The following is an 18,609-nucleotide window of genomic DNA, read 5'->3' as shown; positions in this document are numbered from 1 at the left end:
AGCAGCTATTATTTCACATGAACCCACCCCACCCTTCACCGTCCCAGCATTCATAATTTCACACAATCACAGTATCCATAATTGCACTCAGTCCTAGCAGCAATTACTTCATAATGTCCATAATTTCACAGAAACAGCATTCATAATTTATTAGTCCCAGCATTCATAATAATTTCACAGTGTCTGAAATTATGGCTGCTGGGATTATGAACTCGTACACAAGCTGCCACCCTGGCACTTTACTGCTCAAATGCCTGGAAACTCATCTGTGGAGCACCTCAAGGTTCATTCCGCAGCCCCACCCTTCTCGATGTATACATGACCCCTTGGCCAACGTCATCCACACACAAGGCATCAACATCCTGTCCTAAACTGACGATACGCTACTCATACTCTCCCCCTCAGGCAAGTCCCTCAAAACACCGCCTGCCTGACTGAATTTGCTAACTGTGGTGGTGTGGTGAGCAAAATAATGATGGATTAAACCCGGATCTGTAACTGGAGGGGAGTGTTTTGCCATTGTGCAACATTCCATCCATCATCTTGTGTGTTTTGCTGTTCACCCTATGTGGGAAGGGTATGCCCAGACGTGGTTCCCGTGCTCACTACGCCACTGGAGTCAAGCTATCCTGGCTGATGACGTCCGATAGCCAGAAAACTGCCCTAGGATGCTTGATTCCGGTCCAGGGAAGACATGGCTTGGCAGTTCGCGCTGGACTGTTCCCATGAGGCACAGGGTCAAGACTGATTTGCATATGGCCATGTTTGAACTGGGGTGGTGTGGTGAGCAAAATAACGATGGATTAAACCCAGATCTGTGACTGGGGGTGAATGTTTTGCCACTGTGCAACATTCCCTCCATCAACTTGTGCAAGAGCACCTCGCCATGGTGTTCAGACTGATGGCAGGCCAACCTCGGACCCACACGCATGCCAGGAACCTCGGGGTTATCACGGACAGCAACCTAGACATGACCACACAAGTCAACACTGTCACTGCATCTTGCTACCACATGCTGAAGATGCTCAGAAAGATGTTTAATTGGCTCCCAAGCAGCACCAGAAAAAACATCACTCAAGTCCTCATCACCAGCAAACTGGACAATGGGATCACCCTCACGCAATCTGGACAATGGAAACACCGGCATCCCCAAACAACTCACCAGAAGCCTACAAACTATCCAGAACTCTGCAACCAGGCTCAACCTCCTATGCAAAACCCTTATCACACCGCACCTCATGGAACTCCACTGGCTCTATGTACACAAGCGAGTTCATTTCAAACTCCACACTCATATGTTCAAGGCACTACACAACCTAGGCCCCACCTACCTGAACAGCCACGTATCCTTTCGCCAACCACTCAGAACTCCTATAAGCACACATACACAAAGCTAGATTCAGAGGGCAGGCGTTCTCCTTCATGGCTACTAAAGCATGGAACGAACTAACTGCACATCAGTGTCCCCCTCTCTTCTGGAATTGCTTAAGAAGCTGAAGACCTGGCTATTCAACTAACCACCCGGCCCATAGGCAAGGCTAGACGCACACACCTGGGCACCGCCACGATACCCTCATAGGCGACAGGGCGCTTTAAACATAAGATACGATTACATATCAGAACATAAGATAAGTTAACATATTGTAAAATACATATGGTAATGTAGATGCAGCATTCATAATTTTGATAGTTCCAGCATCCATTATTTTAAATTGTCCTTGCATTCATAATTTGCTGAGGGGCTCTGATTAACATGGAATGCACTCCACACAAAATGGAATTATTTAACCCCCCACCCCCCTCCCCCCTCTTTTAGCTCTACATACTTCATGCCTCCGGCTAAATTTTTTTAAATGATATTTTAGGCCTCAAAAGAATTTAAAGCCAGCCCAGGTCTAAAAGATCAACAACGTTTGTTATCAAATTCAGCTAAAGTTTTACACTGAGTCATCAGTCTTGTAGGGTAATCGGGCAAGCAGTGCATGCCTATATTTACTTTATTAGCCCAAGCCCTCACCTCAGCCCAAATTCTGAGTTTCATGGAATACTCGTTTCATATATTTAGGGGAATGTGTGTCCAAATCAGGAGTCATGCAAGTGAAGTAATTCTGCAAGTAGTATTACTTGACCTACTTGAAGAAACTCTGTGGAAAACAGCCTAGAATCTGAAAACTACATGTAAAAATCTTGGCATAAACACCTGTTTCTGTGATAAATGTCCTGTTCCTCAAAGGACATCTTAGGATAGTGCGGTGATAGCACCCCTTGGTATGGTGAATTCCAGGTGAAGAGAAGGAGCTTGTGTCCTCAGGATCATCAAGCAGCCACTCAAGAAACAAACATCTCAAACACGGAGGCAGAATTCCTTGCATCCCGCGTCACTGAGGACGGGTTTCCAGTGCTTGACTAGGTCTAAAGAATGGCATATCAACTTTGTCTTAGAGTATCTGTTTTTTCCTGTGAGATAATTGTACTCTGTCATACTTGGAATCACAGGTGCAGGTACTGCCCGTTTAAAATTAAAGAATTGCTGGGACTCAGTTCCTGACAGTACCTGCCCACTTAAAGCAGTGTTTATTCCCATCATAACAGGGACTTGCCCTGGTGAATCACCATGAATTGGCACTGTATTATGTGCCCTTCACCTTTAGGAACAAAGGCTAAATCATGATGTCGGCTATTGGCTATCTTTTTTCAAATGTGTGAAATAGGTGGTGTCGGCTCAGCCTTGCTCCAATGGTTGTCTTATGCCTATTGCGGTAGGACTACTACACTCCTAAAAATACACAACACAATTTACCGGCTTGTGTCCAGATGGAAGGATTGTGGACTTTTAGGAAAGAGGAACAGTTTATTTTCTTCACAACATATTTTATTGAGTTTTGGTACCATAAACACCAGAGTAGCCCGGAAAAATTAAAACTTACACAACCATTTTAAAAGACATTAATAATTCTAGTATTCACACCGGTTATGGCTACTGTACATATGAGGAGACTTAAACGAACTGTATAAAACAAAGAGGAACAGTTTTGATTCTCCTTTGTAAGGCACCATCCATGAAATACAGTAGTGGGGACAAAGGCATCTTTGGGAAGGTAATGACGTAAGAACAAATCAAATAACTAACCTCAATACTAGTATGAGTTATTTATTTCAGAGCCAAATCATGAAGCCAACGAACAGGCTGGACATGAACTCTTTTCTTTGTAGTGGACTACACTATAGGCAATCTCCATTTCCATATATGTTGTCATTTCACATGAGAGTACACATCTTCACAGAATGCTGCAATCGGACCCTTTTTTTGCAGACGTCAGTATATTTCAAGCTCTAGGAAAAGACCATGGGCCTTATTTAGGGTTTGGCAGAATGAGAACATCGCCTGAGATAAGGAAGATGTCTCACATATCTTATTTTCGGAATATAAGGCCTATATACCCTCCACGTACGGTGGACGATACACCGGCCAGGTTTTGGTGGATGTCCCACATCTGCCAAACTAAACATAATGCCATATATTTTATATTACATTATATATATATATATATGTGTGAAGAAATCCCCGCCTGTCAATGGATGACAGGCAGCAGCAGGGTGCAGACCTCGCAGCGCCACAGCAGACAGGCAAATGAAGCTCTCCAATAATCCAGCTCAAGTGAGTAGCAGGTTCAAAACATTTATTAAGGGGTAACGCGTTTCACTCCACTAGGGAGCTTGATCACACAAAGGCACTCATAAAAGTGGGGATATATATACAACAAGTGGGAGGGGCTTGATTGGGGAGAAAAAACGCCCAAAAATAAAAAAACAGCAAAGTAAATAAAGCAACAGTGTCTACATTAATCCAACATGTTAGACACACATGGGAAACAGCATGTACCACATGGAAATTTACATATTAAAGATAACACAATGCAATGTGATGAGAAAGCAAATCTGGGAAGTATTAAGGCAGATCAAGAGTAAAGCAGCGCTGCATGGTTCATGAAGGTTGCGAATGAGTAGCATGTAAAATAACATGGGAAGTCACGACAAAGTGCCAAAATAAGTATTTACATGGAAACAAATTTAGCAAACCAAAGGGTCAAAGAGCGCGCTGAAAACAATTACGGCATAGTGCCTGAGTCAAATATCTGCACATTAGAGTAATTAAAACAAAGGCAATATATCAAAGAGCATATAGTGAACATTTAGCGTGGCATAACATAGCAAGCTGCGAGAGACATGTGAGCTCAAATAAGGGTAAGGGAGGAGAATACAAAGTGCTAGAAAATAATCATAAAAAAAGAGTGAATAAAATATATTAGAGAGCCCAACCACAGATGTGAAAAGTAAAAGTGAGAGGAGAGGGAAAGTGACAGAACAATAAAAGAGTAAGACAGCGGCAGCACAAGAAAAAAAGTGGAAAGCATGGCAACAAATCCTATTCAAGTTACAAATATAACAAGAGTCATGATTCTAAGGTTACGCCATGCGTAGCATGTGGCAAATGAGCCAGTAGTCAAACAAAGAGCCTAAACTGAGCGAGAGAGAGGAAAAGACTGGAGTAAGGAATAGAATAATAATGACCAGACCACCTAACTAAGGACAGAAGGAAGCTTTATAAGAAGCTTTTCAAATCTTCAGTCAAGTTAAGACCATTAGGGGCTTTGGTGTCGAGGGACAAAATCAACTGGGTTTCACGCTGCCTGAGCATTTTTTCACGGTCACCTCCACGGCTAGGTGGAGGTACTGAACAGAGAACCGTGTATTGGAGGTCTTTAAGCATCTTGTTGTGGACCAACCCAAAGTGTCGAGCAACCGGATAGTTGCTATCGCTATTTACAATGGCCCTTATGTGTTGCAAAATTCTCTGATGCACTGGTAGTTTGGTGCTGCCAATGTATTCTAGGTTGCATGTGCACTTAAGTTTGTAGACCACAAACTCTGATCTGCAAGTGAGGTATTCCTTGATGGGAATAGGAGTGTCACAAAAAGCAGTCACATAGTGGGTAGCATTAGTAGCAAAATTGCAAGCACGGCAGGAGGTGCATTTAAAAAAGCCCATTTTGGTGGTTTTGTTAGGTTTAGGAGGATTTTCAGGTGCAATTCTATCGAGTGCATCGCGCATGGACGGTGCACGTCGGAAGGTAATGGTAGGGGTATCATTTAGTAGTGGACCGAGTACTGGGTCAGTCAAAATGATAGGCCATTCAGTGCCAATGATGCGTCTGATCTTGCGCTCATGTGTGCTAAAAGTAGTTATGAGCCTGACAGTGCATTGTGAATCATATATATATATATATACACACACACACATACATGCATACATACACACACACATATATATATTTATATATATATATATATTTTTTTTTTTTAATTTTTATGATAGAATCACTTGCGTTCATTTTACCTAATGGCTTAGTTTATATTCTGTCATAGGATTGTTCCTCCCCACTAAACAAAGGAGAAGCAATCGTAATATTTGCGCTTTACAGTAATCAGTTCTTTCAAAACCACAAAGTTCATACCTCAGTACTGTTTCCACAACAACTCTAACGTTAACTACCAACATCTTTTGTAATAAGACCTGCCAAGCAATATTGTTACTTTGCATGGATCACAACAGGTGTTAGGCCATGTTTGTTGTTGATTCTGCACTACACATTTCCTTCAAGTGAATACAAGCCCATTATTACAAAGCACTGAAAACTGGGGCCTGGTGACTCACAGGGTCCCTGCGGGGTTTACATGTGCTTCTGCTGAAGAGGATTCAGGATTCCTAATTACTAAGTGGCTAGGAGCTATTTTGTCTATGTGGCCGTTTTATTTCGTCTACATGCCATAAACAGACAAAGATTAGCATGGTACGGTGCTTTTCAAGGTGGGTGAAATTTGGGCAATTTGTTTCGCTACATTTCAAGATAAGTGTGTAAAGTAACACAGAAAGCTTGAAGTGTGGTTTACTGGTATCATGTATAGCTTATGTATATGAGAACATAACTGCAAGAGACTGCGCAGCTCTTGTAGAAGACAACATAACAGCGAGACCGCATAGCTTTTGTATAGGCTTTTGTATAGAACAACTACCAACAAGAGACTGTATAGCTCTTGTCTATGAGGAGTTACCAGCAAGATAATGCACAGCTCTTGTTTGCAAGAACATACCAGAAAGAGACCGCACAGCTCTTGTACACAGGAACATACCAGAAAGAGACCGCACAGCTCTGGTCTATGAGGAGTTACCAGCAAGATAATGCACAGCTCTTGTATGCAAATACATACCAGAAAGAGACCGCACAGCTCTTGTACACAGGAACATACCAGAAAGAGACCGCACAGCTCTGGTCTATGAGGAGTTACCAGCAAGATAATGCACAGCTCTTGTTTGCAAGAACATACCAGAAAGAGACCGCACAGCTCTTGTACACAGGAACATACCAGCAAGAGACCGCACAGCTCTTGTACACAGGAACATACCAGCAAGAGACCGCATAGCTCTGGTCTATGAGGAGTTACCAGCAAGATAATGCACAGCTCTTGTTTTCAAGAACATACCAGAAAGAGACCGCACAGCTCTTGTACACAGGAACATACCAGAAAGAGACCGCACAGCTCTTGTACACAGGAACATACCAGCAAGAGACTGCATAGCTCTTGTCTATGAGAAGTTACAAGCAAGAGACTGCACAGCTCTTGTATACGTGAACATACCAGTAAGAGATCGCGCTGTGTTTTTCTAAACAATTGTTTCATAATATTGTTTACCCGGTGACAGGAAACTTTTAATTGGATTTTAATATGTTTTTTATGATATTGATGTATACAATAATGTACTGTACTGAATAAACCAGGTTTTTTTTTAGAAATTTTGTTTTGCGAACATTTCTTAGTACATCCACTTTTTATTCATGGATATTATGCTTTTGACATGTTGGTATTAGTTTTCTGTTCTGAGTTTTGACAAACATAACATTACCTTACTGTTAGGTTCTGGGTATTTCATTCTCTGTTAGGGACATTGTTGCTTTATTTGCATTCATATAGCGCCTGTTACCCCTGATGGGGTGTTGAAACACTTTTCTGGCGAGTAGCAGGCTACTCCAGAATCCATAAAGGATTAGTGTTGAAAATAAATATAGTGAAATATGAAGTAATTTGAGTGGTGGATATGTTAGTCAGTTATTTAGATTGAGAAGGGTTGGGGAGGCATAAAAAAGGTTTGTATTTGTATATAAATTTTTTGTAAATTGTTGTGTCTTGTAAAGCGCACTGCTACCCGGAGGCCTCGTAGCGCTATAGACCGCTGGGGAACCCGTCCTGGCTTTCCCTGTGAGATAGTCCCTCCTGGGGGTCTCCAAGGTGAAACCAGGCATCCCCGGCGTTTGTGTGGGGCCGTTGTGGAGATGAGGCAAGCTAATGCCCAGAGTTGCCGAGTGTGCTCCCTGGTCGGAGTAGGCACCGATGCGAGAATTATCAGTCCGCTGATCCTGGTCCAAGACCCTGCCGCGTCGGGAATCGAACCCTGGTCGAACCCTGGTCCCGGGCCGTTCTCTGCACTCGGGTCTGCCGCCTCTAACCAGTGAGCCACACCTCACAGCGCTTGTAACCCTGATGAGGTGTTGAAACGCTTTGTTGGCGAGTAGCACGCTCCTCTGGAACCCATAAAGGATTAGTGGTGGTTTAGTATAGTGGAATATGGAATTAGAGAAGTGAACGTGTTAGTCTGTTATTTTGATAGAAAAGGATAGTGGAGGGATAGAAAAATGAAGGATTTCTTTTTTGTGGTCATGGCAGTGGGAGGAGACTTTTGGATAAGTAAAAAGGGGTTTTGGAGAGGAAGAGTCAGAGGGAAGAGTTTAGAAAGGTTTGTTTTGGGTGATCAGTATAGTAAAAGAGGTGTCAGATGATGCAAGGAGGGGTAGAGTAGGAGAGAGTCGAGAAAGGGTTTATTAAGACAAGTATAGGTGGAGAAATAGGGTAGTGCATTGGAAATGCTAAATTAGAAGAACGTGATAAATATGTAGATCCATAAGTACATTGAAAGTATATAGATGCATAAAGGAGGTAAGTATATGCAGATTGAAGATCTTGATAGAGGTACAGGATGAGAAATAGTATAGTGCATTGGATGTGCTTTTTCAGGAGAATAGTAACAGGCACACAGATCCAAGTACATGGAGGTACATAGATGCACAATGGAAGTACATGTAGACCAAAGATGATTTTTTTTAACATATTCTACATGTTTATACAAAGCAATACACTAAGTTAGGTACATATCTATGGTGAATATAAATGCTTACATACAGAGGGACACATACATAGGGAGGGTATTAATGAATGGGAATATGGGCAGCATTTCTCGCCCTGGCCAGTCTTGAACAGGCTCAAACAGGCACTCACCCCGGTCGTCTCCACCCTCAGCCTCGACGCCCGGGTGAGACAAAATGATAAAATGTTGGTGAGCAGAAGATTCCAACTTTCGTTTTAGGTACTACAACCTCCAGTGTGTATGTGAACATGCCAGTAAGAGACTGCACAGCTCTTGTATATGAGAACATACTAGAAAAAGACTGCACGGCTCTGGTTTACAAGAACATACCAGCAAGAGACTGCACAGCTCTTGTATACTAGAACATACCAGTAAGACACACAGCTCTTGAATACATGAACATACCATCAAGAAACCACACAGCTCTTGAATACAAGAACATATCAGCATGACACTGCACAGCTCTTGCATATCGGAAAAGACCAGCAAGAGACTGCACAGCTCTTGTATGTGAGAACATACCAGCAAAGACCGCACAGCTCTTGTATGTGAGAACATACCAGCATGAGACCGCACAGCTCTTGTATGTGAGAACATACCAGCAAGAGACTACCCAGCTCTTGTATGTGAGAACATACCAGCAAGAGACTACCCAGCTCTTGTATGTGAGAACATACCAGCATGAGACCGCACAGCTCTTGTATGTGAGAACATACCAGCATGAGACCGCACAGCTCTTGTATGTGAGAACATACCAGCAAGAGACTACCCAGCTCTTGTATGTGAGAACATGCCAGCAAGAGACTACCCAGCTCTTGTATGTGAGAACATACCAGCATGAGACCGCACAGCTCTTGTATGTGAGAACATACCAGCATGAGACCGCACAGCTCTTGTATGTGAGAACATACCAGCAAGAGACTACCCAGCTCTTGTATGTGAGAACATACCAGCATGAGACCGCACAGCTCTTGTATGTGAGAACATACCAGCATGAGACCGCACAGCTCTTGTATGTGCGAACATACCAGCAAGAGACTACCCAGCTCTTGTATGTGAGAATATACCAGCAAGAGACTACCCAGCTCTTGTATGTGAGAACATACCAGCAAGACGCACAGCTCTTGAATACAAGAACAAACCAGCCAGAAACTGCATAGCTCTTGCATATCGGAAAAGACCAGCAAGAGACTGCACAGCTCTTGCATATCGGAAAAGACCAGCAAGAGACTGCACAGCTCTTGTATGTGAGAATATACCAGCAAGAGACTGCCCAGCTCTTGTATGTGAGAATATACCAGCAAGAGACTACCCAGCTCTTGTATGTGAGAACATACCAGCAAGAGACTACCCAGCTCTTGTATGTGAGAACATACCAGCATGAGACCGCACAGCTCTTGTATGTGAGAACATACCAGCATGAGACCGCACAGCTCTTGTATGTGAGAACATACCAGCAAGAGACTACCCAGCTCTTGTATGTGAGAACATACCAGCAAGAGACTGCACAGCTCTTGCATATCGGAAAAGACCAGCAAGAGACTGCACAGCTCTTGCATATCGGAAAAGACCAGCAAGAGACTGCACAGCTCTTGTATGTGAGAATATACCAGCAAGAGACTGCCCAGCTCTTGTATGTGAGAATATACCAGCAAGAGACTACCCAGCTCTTGTATGTGAGAACATACCAGCAAGAGACTACCCAGCTCTTGTATGTGAGAACATACCAGCATGAGACCGCACAGCTCTTGTATGTGAGAACATACCAGCATGAGACCGCACAGCTCTTGTATGTGAGAACATACCAGCAAGAGACTACCCAGCTCTTGTATGTGAGAACATACCAGCAAGAGACTGCACAGCTCTTGCATATCGGAAAAGACCAGCAAGAGACTGCACAGCTCTTGTATGTGAGAATATACCAGCAAGAGACTGCACAGCTCTTGTATGTGAGAATATACCAGCAAGAGACTGCCCAGCTCTTGTATGTGAGAACATACCAGCAAGAGACTACCCAGCTCTTGTATGTGAGAACATACCAGCAAGAGACTACCCAGCTCTTGTATGTGAGAACATACCAGCATGAGACTACCCAGCTCTTGTATGTGAGAATATACCAGCAAGAGACTACCCAGCTCTTGTATGTGAGAACATACCAGCAAGACGCACAGCTCTTGTATGTGAGAACATACCAGCATGAGACCGCACAGCTCTTGTATGTGAGAATATACCAGCAAGAGACTACCCAGCTCTTGTATGTGAGAACATACCAGCAAGAGACTACCCAGCTCTTGTATGTGAGAACATACCAGCAAGAGACTACCCAGCTCTTGTATGTGAGAACATACCAGCATGAGACCGCACAGCTCTTGTATGTGAGAACATACCAGCATGAGACCGCACAGCTCTTGTATGTGAGAACATACCAGCAAGAGACTACCCAGCTCTTGTATGTGAGAACATACCAGCAAGAGACTGCACAGCTCTTGCATATCGGAAAAGACCAGCAAGAGACTGCACAGCTCTTGTATGTGAGAATATACCAGCAAGAGACTGCACAGCTCTTGCATATCGGAAAAGACCAGCAAGAGACTGCACAGCTCTTGTATGTGAGAATATACCAGCAAGAGACTGCCCAGCTCTTGTATGTGAGAATATACCAGCAAGAGACTACCCAGCTCTTGTATGTGAGAACATACCAGCAAGAGACTACCCAGCTCTTGTATGTGAGAACATACCAGCATGAGACCGCACAGCTCTTGTATGTGAGAACATACCAGCATGAGACCGCACAGCTCTTGTATGTGAGAACATACCAGCAAGAGACTACCCAGCTCTTGTAAGTGAGAACATACCAGCAAGAGACTGCACAGCTCTTGCATATCGGAAAAGACCAGCAAGAGACTGCACAGCTCTTGTATGTGAGAATATACCAGCAAGAGACTGCACAGCTCTTGCATATTGGAAAAGACCAGCAAGAGACTGCACAGCTCTTGTATGTGAGAATATACCAGCAAGAGACTGCACAGCTCTTGTATGTGAGAATATACCAGCAAGAGACTGCCCAGCTCTTGTAAGTGAGAACATACCAGCAAGAGACTACCCAGCTCTTGTATGTGAGAACATACCAGCAAGAGACTACCCAGCTCTTGTATGTGAGAACATACCAGCATGAGACCGCACAGCTCTTGTATGTGAGAACATACCAGCATGAGACCGCACAGCTCTTGTATGTGAGAACATACCAGCAAGAGACTACCCAGCTCTTGTATGTGAGAACATACCAGCAAGTGACTGCACAGCTCTTGTATGTGAGAACATACCAGCAAGAGACTACCCAGCTCTTGTATGTGAGAACATACCAGCATGAGACCGCACAGCTCTTGTATGTGAGAACATACCAGCAAGAGACTACCCAGCTCTTGTATGTGAGAACATACCAGCAAGAGACTACCCAGCTCTTGTATGTGAGAACATACCAGCATGAGACCGCACAGCTCTTGTATGTGAGAACATACCAGCAAGAGACTACCCAGCTCTTGTATGTGAGAATATACCAGCAAGAGACTACCCAGCTCTTGTATGTGAGAACATACCAGCATGAGACCGCACAGCTCTTGTATGTGAGAACATACCAGCATGAGACCGCACAGCTCTTGTATGTGAGAACATACCAGCAAGAGACTACCCAGCTCTTGTATGTGAGAACATACCAGCATGAGACCGCACAGCTCTTGTATGTGAGAACATACCAGCAAGAGCTTGTTTTTAGCAGATGTTGGTCGCTCGTTGTTTTGCTGTTCCTGGGAAACATTTTCTGCTCAAAATAATTACTAGAAGCAAAAAGAACACCTAATTGCCTAATGCAAAACTTCACCAGGGCCTAAAAGGGAATATGGCAACTGTTCACAAAACAAATACTTTTAGCAATCATTACAGTGAGGCTGAGAATATGGAATAATTATAAAGTCAGGACATTGTGAGGCCGGCCTAGGATGTACGACATAGGGCACTGGAGGACGTACACACTACAGCTGTCCATGCTACAGCTCTTTAAAGTTGAAGATTGTGGAGAACATATTTTTTTAAACGCCTTCAGAGGGTTAATTTAATAAAAATAAACCTATATTTGTGTAAAGTGTTTCTATAGTAACACTTCACAAGACATTGAACTATGGAGATTGAGGCCCAATTTAAAGTTTGAATGACAGAAAATTCTTTCACTTCTTGAGGAAGTGGCACATCTGAGAAAATCCACTGTTGGATTCTTCTATGGATTTAGCACATAACCAAGATATCTTTCCATCTTCAAAAATTAAGGCTTGTAGGGCATAACGATGAGCTCTGCTGATCAGAATCCCAGAGTGGGGTTCCTCTATGCACTATTACGAGTGCCTTATTTACTGGGAGCCAAAAACCAGATTTTACTGTCTAGGAAAAGAGTCTGGTAAAATTGCTTGGAGAAAGGAGTGCATTGCAGGCTAGACCATGAAATGCTCCCACTGCAAGGAAACATCTGTCCATACCTCCCCTGCCCACCAAGCCTCCATTCCTCATGGTAATGCGAGCCACCTGCTGAAAGCAAGTGGTATATTGTGTTAAACCCACAAATTAAGATGCTTTGAGGTAGTTCTCTAGAATGCCATTAACATAGTGGGCCTGCTACACAGGGCGGAATCTCCGCAATGCAATGAGAATTCTTATTTAGTAGATTTTGCCCAGAGAGTGGGCGGTCCCTCGCGACTGCTAGACCTCCGACAGAAGTGCGAAGGGCTTTTGTGAATGAGGCCCATTGTGTTTGCCTGGATATAAACAAACACTTGCACTGTATATCATGCCATTTCATTTTAATAACAAAAAGATGTTAAAAAATGTATTCAACCTCACAGAATTGAGAATTCTGTTCAATGTACCAGCTGGAACATCTGGGTCCAAGTAGTTATTTCCCATTCCACAATGTTTACCTCGTTATAGGAGTAAATTAAGTGTAGGTAACCTTCAGAAAAGGTAATTCTGGTCATGGGGAATAGGTTCCCATTATTAATTCTAGCTCACAATTGGTGCACTGAGCAAAAGACACACAAATGATGGACAGAATGTGGAACTAATGAAACATTCACCCCAGTCAAGAGACCTGGGTTGAATCCATTGTTCCTTTGCTCACTATGACACCCCAGTTTAGACACAGCCATATGCAAATCATTCTTGACACTGCTCGTCATGGGAACAGTCCAGCCGGAACTGCCAAGCCAGGTCTTCCCGAAACAAGCATCATGGGACGAGTTTTAGGGTATCACACCTCAGCCAGGCTGGCTTGAATCCATTGGCACAGTGAACCCGGGACCCACATCTGGGCATGCCCAGCGCACTTAGGGCGAGAAAGCTAAAGACACACAAAGGATGGACGGAATGCGAAACAACTCAAACATTCACCCCCAGTCAAGAGACCTGGGTTAAACCCATCGTTCTTTTTTCTCACCATGCCACCACAATTTAGACCCTGCCATATGCAAATCAGTCTTGACCCTGCTCCTCGTGAGAACGTCCAGCCTAAACTGTCAAGCCAGGTTCTCCCCATACCGTAAACAAGCATCCTGGGACCAGTTTTGCGGTTTCACTAGTCAGCCAGGCTAGCTGGCAGTTCAGGCTGGACTGTTCCCATGGGGAGCAGGGCCAAGAGTGATATGCATATGGCTGGGTCTAAACTAGAATAATGTAGCGTGCAAATAGGTAACAATGGATTTAACCCAAATCTGTGACTGGGGGGCGAATGTTTGATTTGTTCAGCATTCCATCCATCATCTGTTCTACATGCATCTGTGCCCTGAGCAGCACCACAGTCAAATAAACACGGAGCTTTTAAAAGCGCAGACTGTTTGGAAACCTAATGGCTAGTTGTGCTCTGGACCTGCATTTTTGTAACAGTGCACCGTGAGTCACACTGTGCCACTTGGGAGTAAACAGCGACTATTATACATAAACAATCATTAGACACGAGACAGCCTTGACAGCCGGTACAGCTGCTGCACGCCCTGTACCTTCAGCAGGAGAAACAAACGTGCCTCGATGCCTGCGCCACGATTGCCACATACCTTCTACTTAATCTACTACAAGAAAAAAAAAACATTTACATTGAAAAAAAACATGACTAGGCTGACATGCTATGTGAAGTATTTATAACTTAATTGGTGCACTCATTGTGATGTGCACACGCCTAAAAGGGCGGCACGGAGTCGCCAATGTGTCAGGGCTATTTTCAGCCATCACGGTTCCATCTCTGGTATAAATAAATAAATCAATTACATATAAAGTTTCCTCATCAATGTCCCATCGCGCCCCCCCCCCTAAAAAAAAAAGCTGTCAGGGCTATTTTCAGCAATCGTAGTTCCATCTCTGGTCGAAATAAATAAAATAAATACATAAAAAGTTTCCTCAACAATGTCCCATCGCTCCCCCCTCCTCCTGCAGCCTTTTGCATCCCTCGCAGCTGTATCCACAGACCTCCCCACGTCAGAGAGCACGCCCCGCCACAGCCTACCTCCGGTTCCTCGCCGCACATTCTCCTAGCCCCGGGGTCCTCGAGAGTCGCTAAGGGACGGGCGGGGGGAGAGGCCGAGGGAGGCTCTGGACGGACACGACCCCCTTCCTCGGCCAGCATGGCGTTCCATCCGCGTTTCCCGGCAGCGCGCTGGCCAGTGTGGCTGCTGCACTTGTTTCTTCGCCTAGTAAATAACACAGAAACTTCCAAGCTCTCTGGGCGGGCGGCTCTAGGCCCCGCCCCGGCCGCTGTTTACAGCGCACGGGCTGAGAGGCGGGAGGCTGCTCTCTGACTGGACAGCGCGGCGAGTCCCCCCCTCAAGACACCGCTGCACCCCGGGGGCCCGGTCCGGCCAGCTTCAAGGGCCCTTCAGAAAGTACGCTGCGACATACCGGCCCTTGCAATCTCTTGAGAAGAATGCGAGGTCACGGGGAAGTTCAACAAGCAGAGGAATTTTATTGAAAAAGAGGGGGGTAAAGAAGCAAGAGTGTATCTGGGTGCAGATTACGGGCGGCGCGAGCGTCCGCAGCCCGCGCGCACAATGGAGGCTCTGTGCGCGCGTGAAGGGGCGGCGGGAAAACAATGACAGATGCCCTCGCTGGGGAAACCACAGGGCCAACCCCGGGGCCAGGTGACGGCGTCAGGGGAATGCAAGGCCGCGCAACAGGTTCCTGTGAACACGCATCGCCTCCCCGGCGTCCACTTCCTCGTTCCACTCATTGCTTCGGCTTCCATTGTTGTTATTTGAAATGGATGCAAAGACCGGAAGAGCCGGCTCAGAGTGATCTAATTACTGGGAAGTAACGTTTTACACCTCAAAATATGGTCCACGTTTGGTAAAAAAAAATATAGTGCAAGAGTGCCAGGCCTGGAAATCTATTTCGTGGTTGTTGTATTTGTTACTTTGGCGTTTGCTAGAATTGTTTTCTGAGACGCAGCTGGGATAAATAAACATATAGCTGCTGCTAAAAGTAATTAGACTCACATCATCCTTTCCAGGATGCGAAGTTCAAAAGTTATCAAATTTACATTATATGACACTTTTTTAAGCAGTCGCTGTTTCAAACAGTTGCAGAAATGCAGTGATTATTTTAATCCGCGCTTTCCTTATGACAGGTGCATGTGCATTTTAAGCAAAAGGGCACTTTGCAGAGGATCCGCGGACTATCAAATTGTCCATCTGAGAGGGGTTAAGAAGTGTACGTGAGAAAAAAACAATGACTACCAGAACACTTAAAGGAGGACATAAAATGCCAGAAAAGGCTCCAAAGTAGCAAACACACATTGTTTCAGTTCAAAGCGCTGCAAACTTTACAAAACGAGAACACACCCCATTGGCGAAACACATACTTCTCCCAGAACCACACAACCGCAACTGGCTAACAAAAACACACAGACAAGATACAAGTTCCACTTGCAACAACAAAGAGGTGCAAAAAAATGCTACATAATGCTTACCAGGAGCTACATTATAGCAGAATACGTCGACACAGCGACGAACTCCAAACACAGGCAGTTTATGACCGAATAAAGTGCACAGGATCTTGTACTAGAGATGGAAACAGGATGTCTCAGACACGCATGGTAAGCAGAACCACATCTGATCTGGTAATGCGATGTGGAAAACGAGATGACTTCCTCTCGTGCCGGCTCAGATATGAGTAAAAACACAACGGCTGCTCTGAGGAACTTGCCCCCAGGCGGACTGACTTCACATGACTTAAGGATGACCACAAGATCTGATTGAGAAGTCCAAGAGCGGACAGGAACAGACAGGAGAATACCTAAAAATAACTTTTTTTTTTTTAATCAGCTGCTTTGGTGTGCTTGGTATTTGGCATGTGCATAGTGCACAATGTGGCACGAGCATGGAATGGCTGCGTTCAATAGTTCGGAGATGACTTTCCAAGCGGTTGTGTGAATCGGTTTGTGTAGATGTGCAGTCAGGACTGCTGGATTTTGCCACGTGTGTACCTTGCTCTCCATGCTACTGGATTCAAGCTAGCCTGGCTGATGAGGGGTGATGCCCTGAAACTGGTGCCAGGATGCTTGTTTCAGGTCCATGGAGGACCAGACAGTCCATCCTGGACTGTTCCCATGGGGAACAGGGTCAAGACTGACTTGCATATGGCTGGATCCAAACTGGAATGGAAAGGGGAGCATAACAACAATGGATTTAGGCCCAGATCTCTGTACTGGGGTGAAGGTTTGACATTGTGCAGCATTCTGTCCATCAATTGTTCTTTTTGGAATGTCCCTGCCAGGCACTGCCAATACCAGGTGTTCCTACAAGCTAACTTAAGACTACACCTTTTGCTAACCTTAAAAGCCTGGAAGGCTGTGGCGTACTTGCCAGGCAACAACATCTGACCTTTATCCAAGCAGATGTCAGCAGCAAGTGTTTTAGTCACGGAGTCAACTTACCTGTTTGTCAACTTGTGATGCCATCAAAGACACACAAGCTATCGTGAAAGGAGTCAGCAAGAGCGGTTGGTAACACCTGCAAACCCATACCCACAACACACAAATATCTTTTGGCAAAACATTCTGCTGCTTGACTAATGATGCATTATGATGTTGGTGCTAGACTAATGCCGACAAGTGCAGAGGGGAACTTCCACCAACACCACGACAATGCCAAAAGGCCAACTCACTGGTGAATGCAGCACTATACAAAAATCGCCCAACAAAGAAAGCTGTGCTAAAACCTCATTCAATTTTATTGTTTTGGGTGCTATCGCCGGTAATTTGAGAGGAAACAGCAGACAATCAGTAATGCCCGTAAATAACACCATGAGCCTCTGCAGCAACAGATTCTTTCATCTCACTGAAAAAGTGCTTCGACGCCTCGTCAGGGGTAGTAAGCGCTATATAAATGCAATCACAATACAATACAATCTCCTTCTTCAAACACATGATCTTGAAGGAAGGTAGTAAAACTGCCCAACGAAATCAAAAGCCCCAAAAGTGGGCCAAACCATGACCAACAGCGTTCCTTATGGATGACCTCGCAACACTGGCCCCGGAAATCACAAACTTTCCCAATACAGATCTAATAAAAGAAGCCATCAGCGCATGCATGAAACAAGGCATAAAGCCCCCAAACCGATCGTGGTTTGGCAACGACAGACTGATCTTGACCCATCTTCAACATAAAATGTATTAGAGAGTGAAGTGAAAACAAGTACGTGTATATGTGAATCAACATACCCTCTCCTATAGCTGCAATCAGGCTTAAGACCCCTCTCCACCCCTTCCCTCTAGAGGGACTTAACTCAACAGTAAATGTACAGGTGCATCGTATCCCAGCAGTACCTGGGACGAAGAACACAAAACTGGCCCACTTCTCTTCCGCCTGTCCGCACACCACAGTGTTCGTCTCAGAGACAGTGTGGAACAGAGTCGATCATCCTTCAAGAAGCGCAATCATAAGACCACGATATGATGCTCTGAAGCCTAAATGCAAAGAGTCCCACACTATTGCAGGAGGCAACAGCTGTCTGCCGCTGCTAACCCAACTCCTTGAACACCACCAGCTGTCGTTTCAGATGTTTGCAGATACACCAATGCTTGGTGCAGAAAAGGTGGTTGGTAAAGTAGGTCTACCTTAGCAACTCCTTCAATCCCTCCAATCATCTGGAAGAAGACCTGCACCACCGTCTCAGCTGCAAGTCCCCTGAACTGCACAACATCCAGGAAACGTGCAGTTTGGCAATGCTGCTGCACTGGGTTTTATGGCCGTACAAGGATAAAAAATAACGCAATACCTTGGAGTACAAAAATCTGTGTTTCATAAACATTCCTAGCTGAC

General features: G+C 44.7%; 1 protein-coding gene across 2 annotated transcripts in view; it reads right to left on the bottom strand.

Moving 5' to 3' along the window:
* GPR146 (G protein-coupled receptor 146) overlaps positions 1-18,609 on the bottom strand; it is a 148,197-nt gene that overhangs the window by 10,042 nt on the left and 119,546 nt on the right. Inside the window, exon 1 of one of the 2 annotated variants that reach the window (XM_086940568.1) lies at positions 14,799-14,991. The exons of the other annotated variant lie outside the window; for it this stretch is intronic. The gene's annotated coding sequence lies outside the window, so the exon portion shown is untranslated. Of the gene's footprint in view, positions 1-14,798; positions 14,992-18,609 lie in introns of those variants that run through there. 2 annotated transcript variants of the gene reach the window in all.

Source organism: Lissotriton vulgaris, chromosome 10, assembly GCF_964263255.1.
Source record: "Lissotriton vulgaris chromosome 10, aLisVul1.2, whole genome shotgun sequence".
Lineage (NCBI taxonomy): Eukaryota > Metazoa > Chordata > Amphibia > Caudata > Salamandridae > Lissotriton > Lissotriton vulgaris.
The sequence above is the reverse complement of the archived record's forward strand: the minus strand, read 5'-3'. Positions and strand labels throughout refer to the sequence as shown.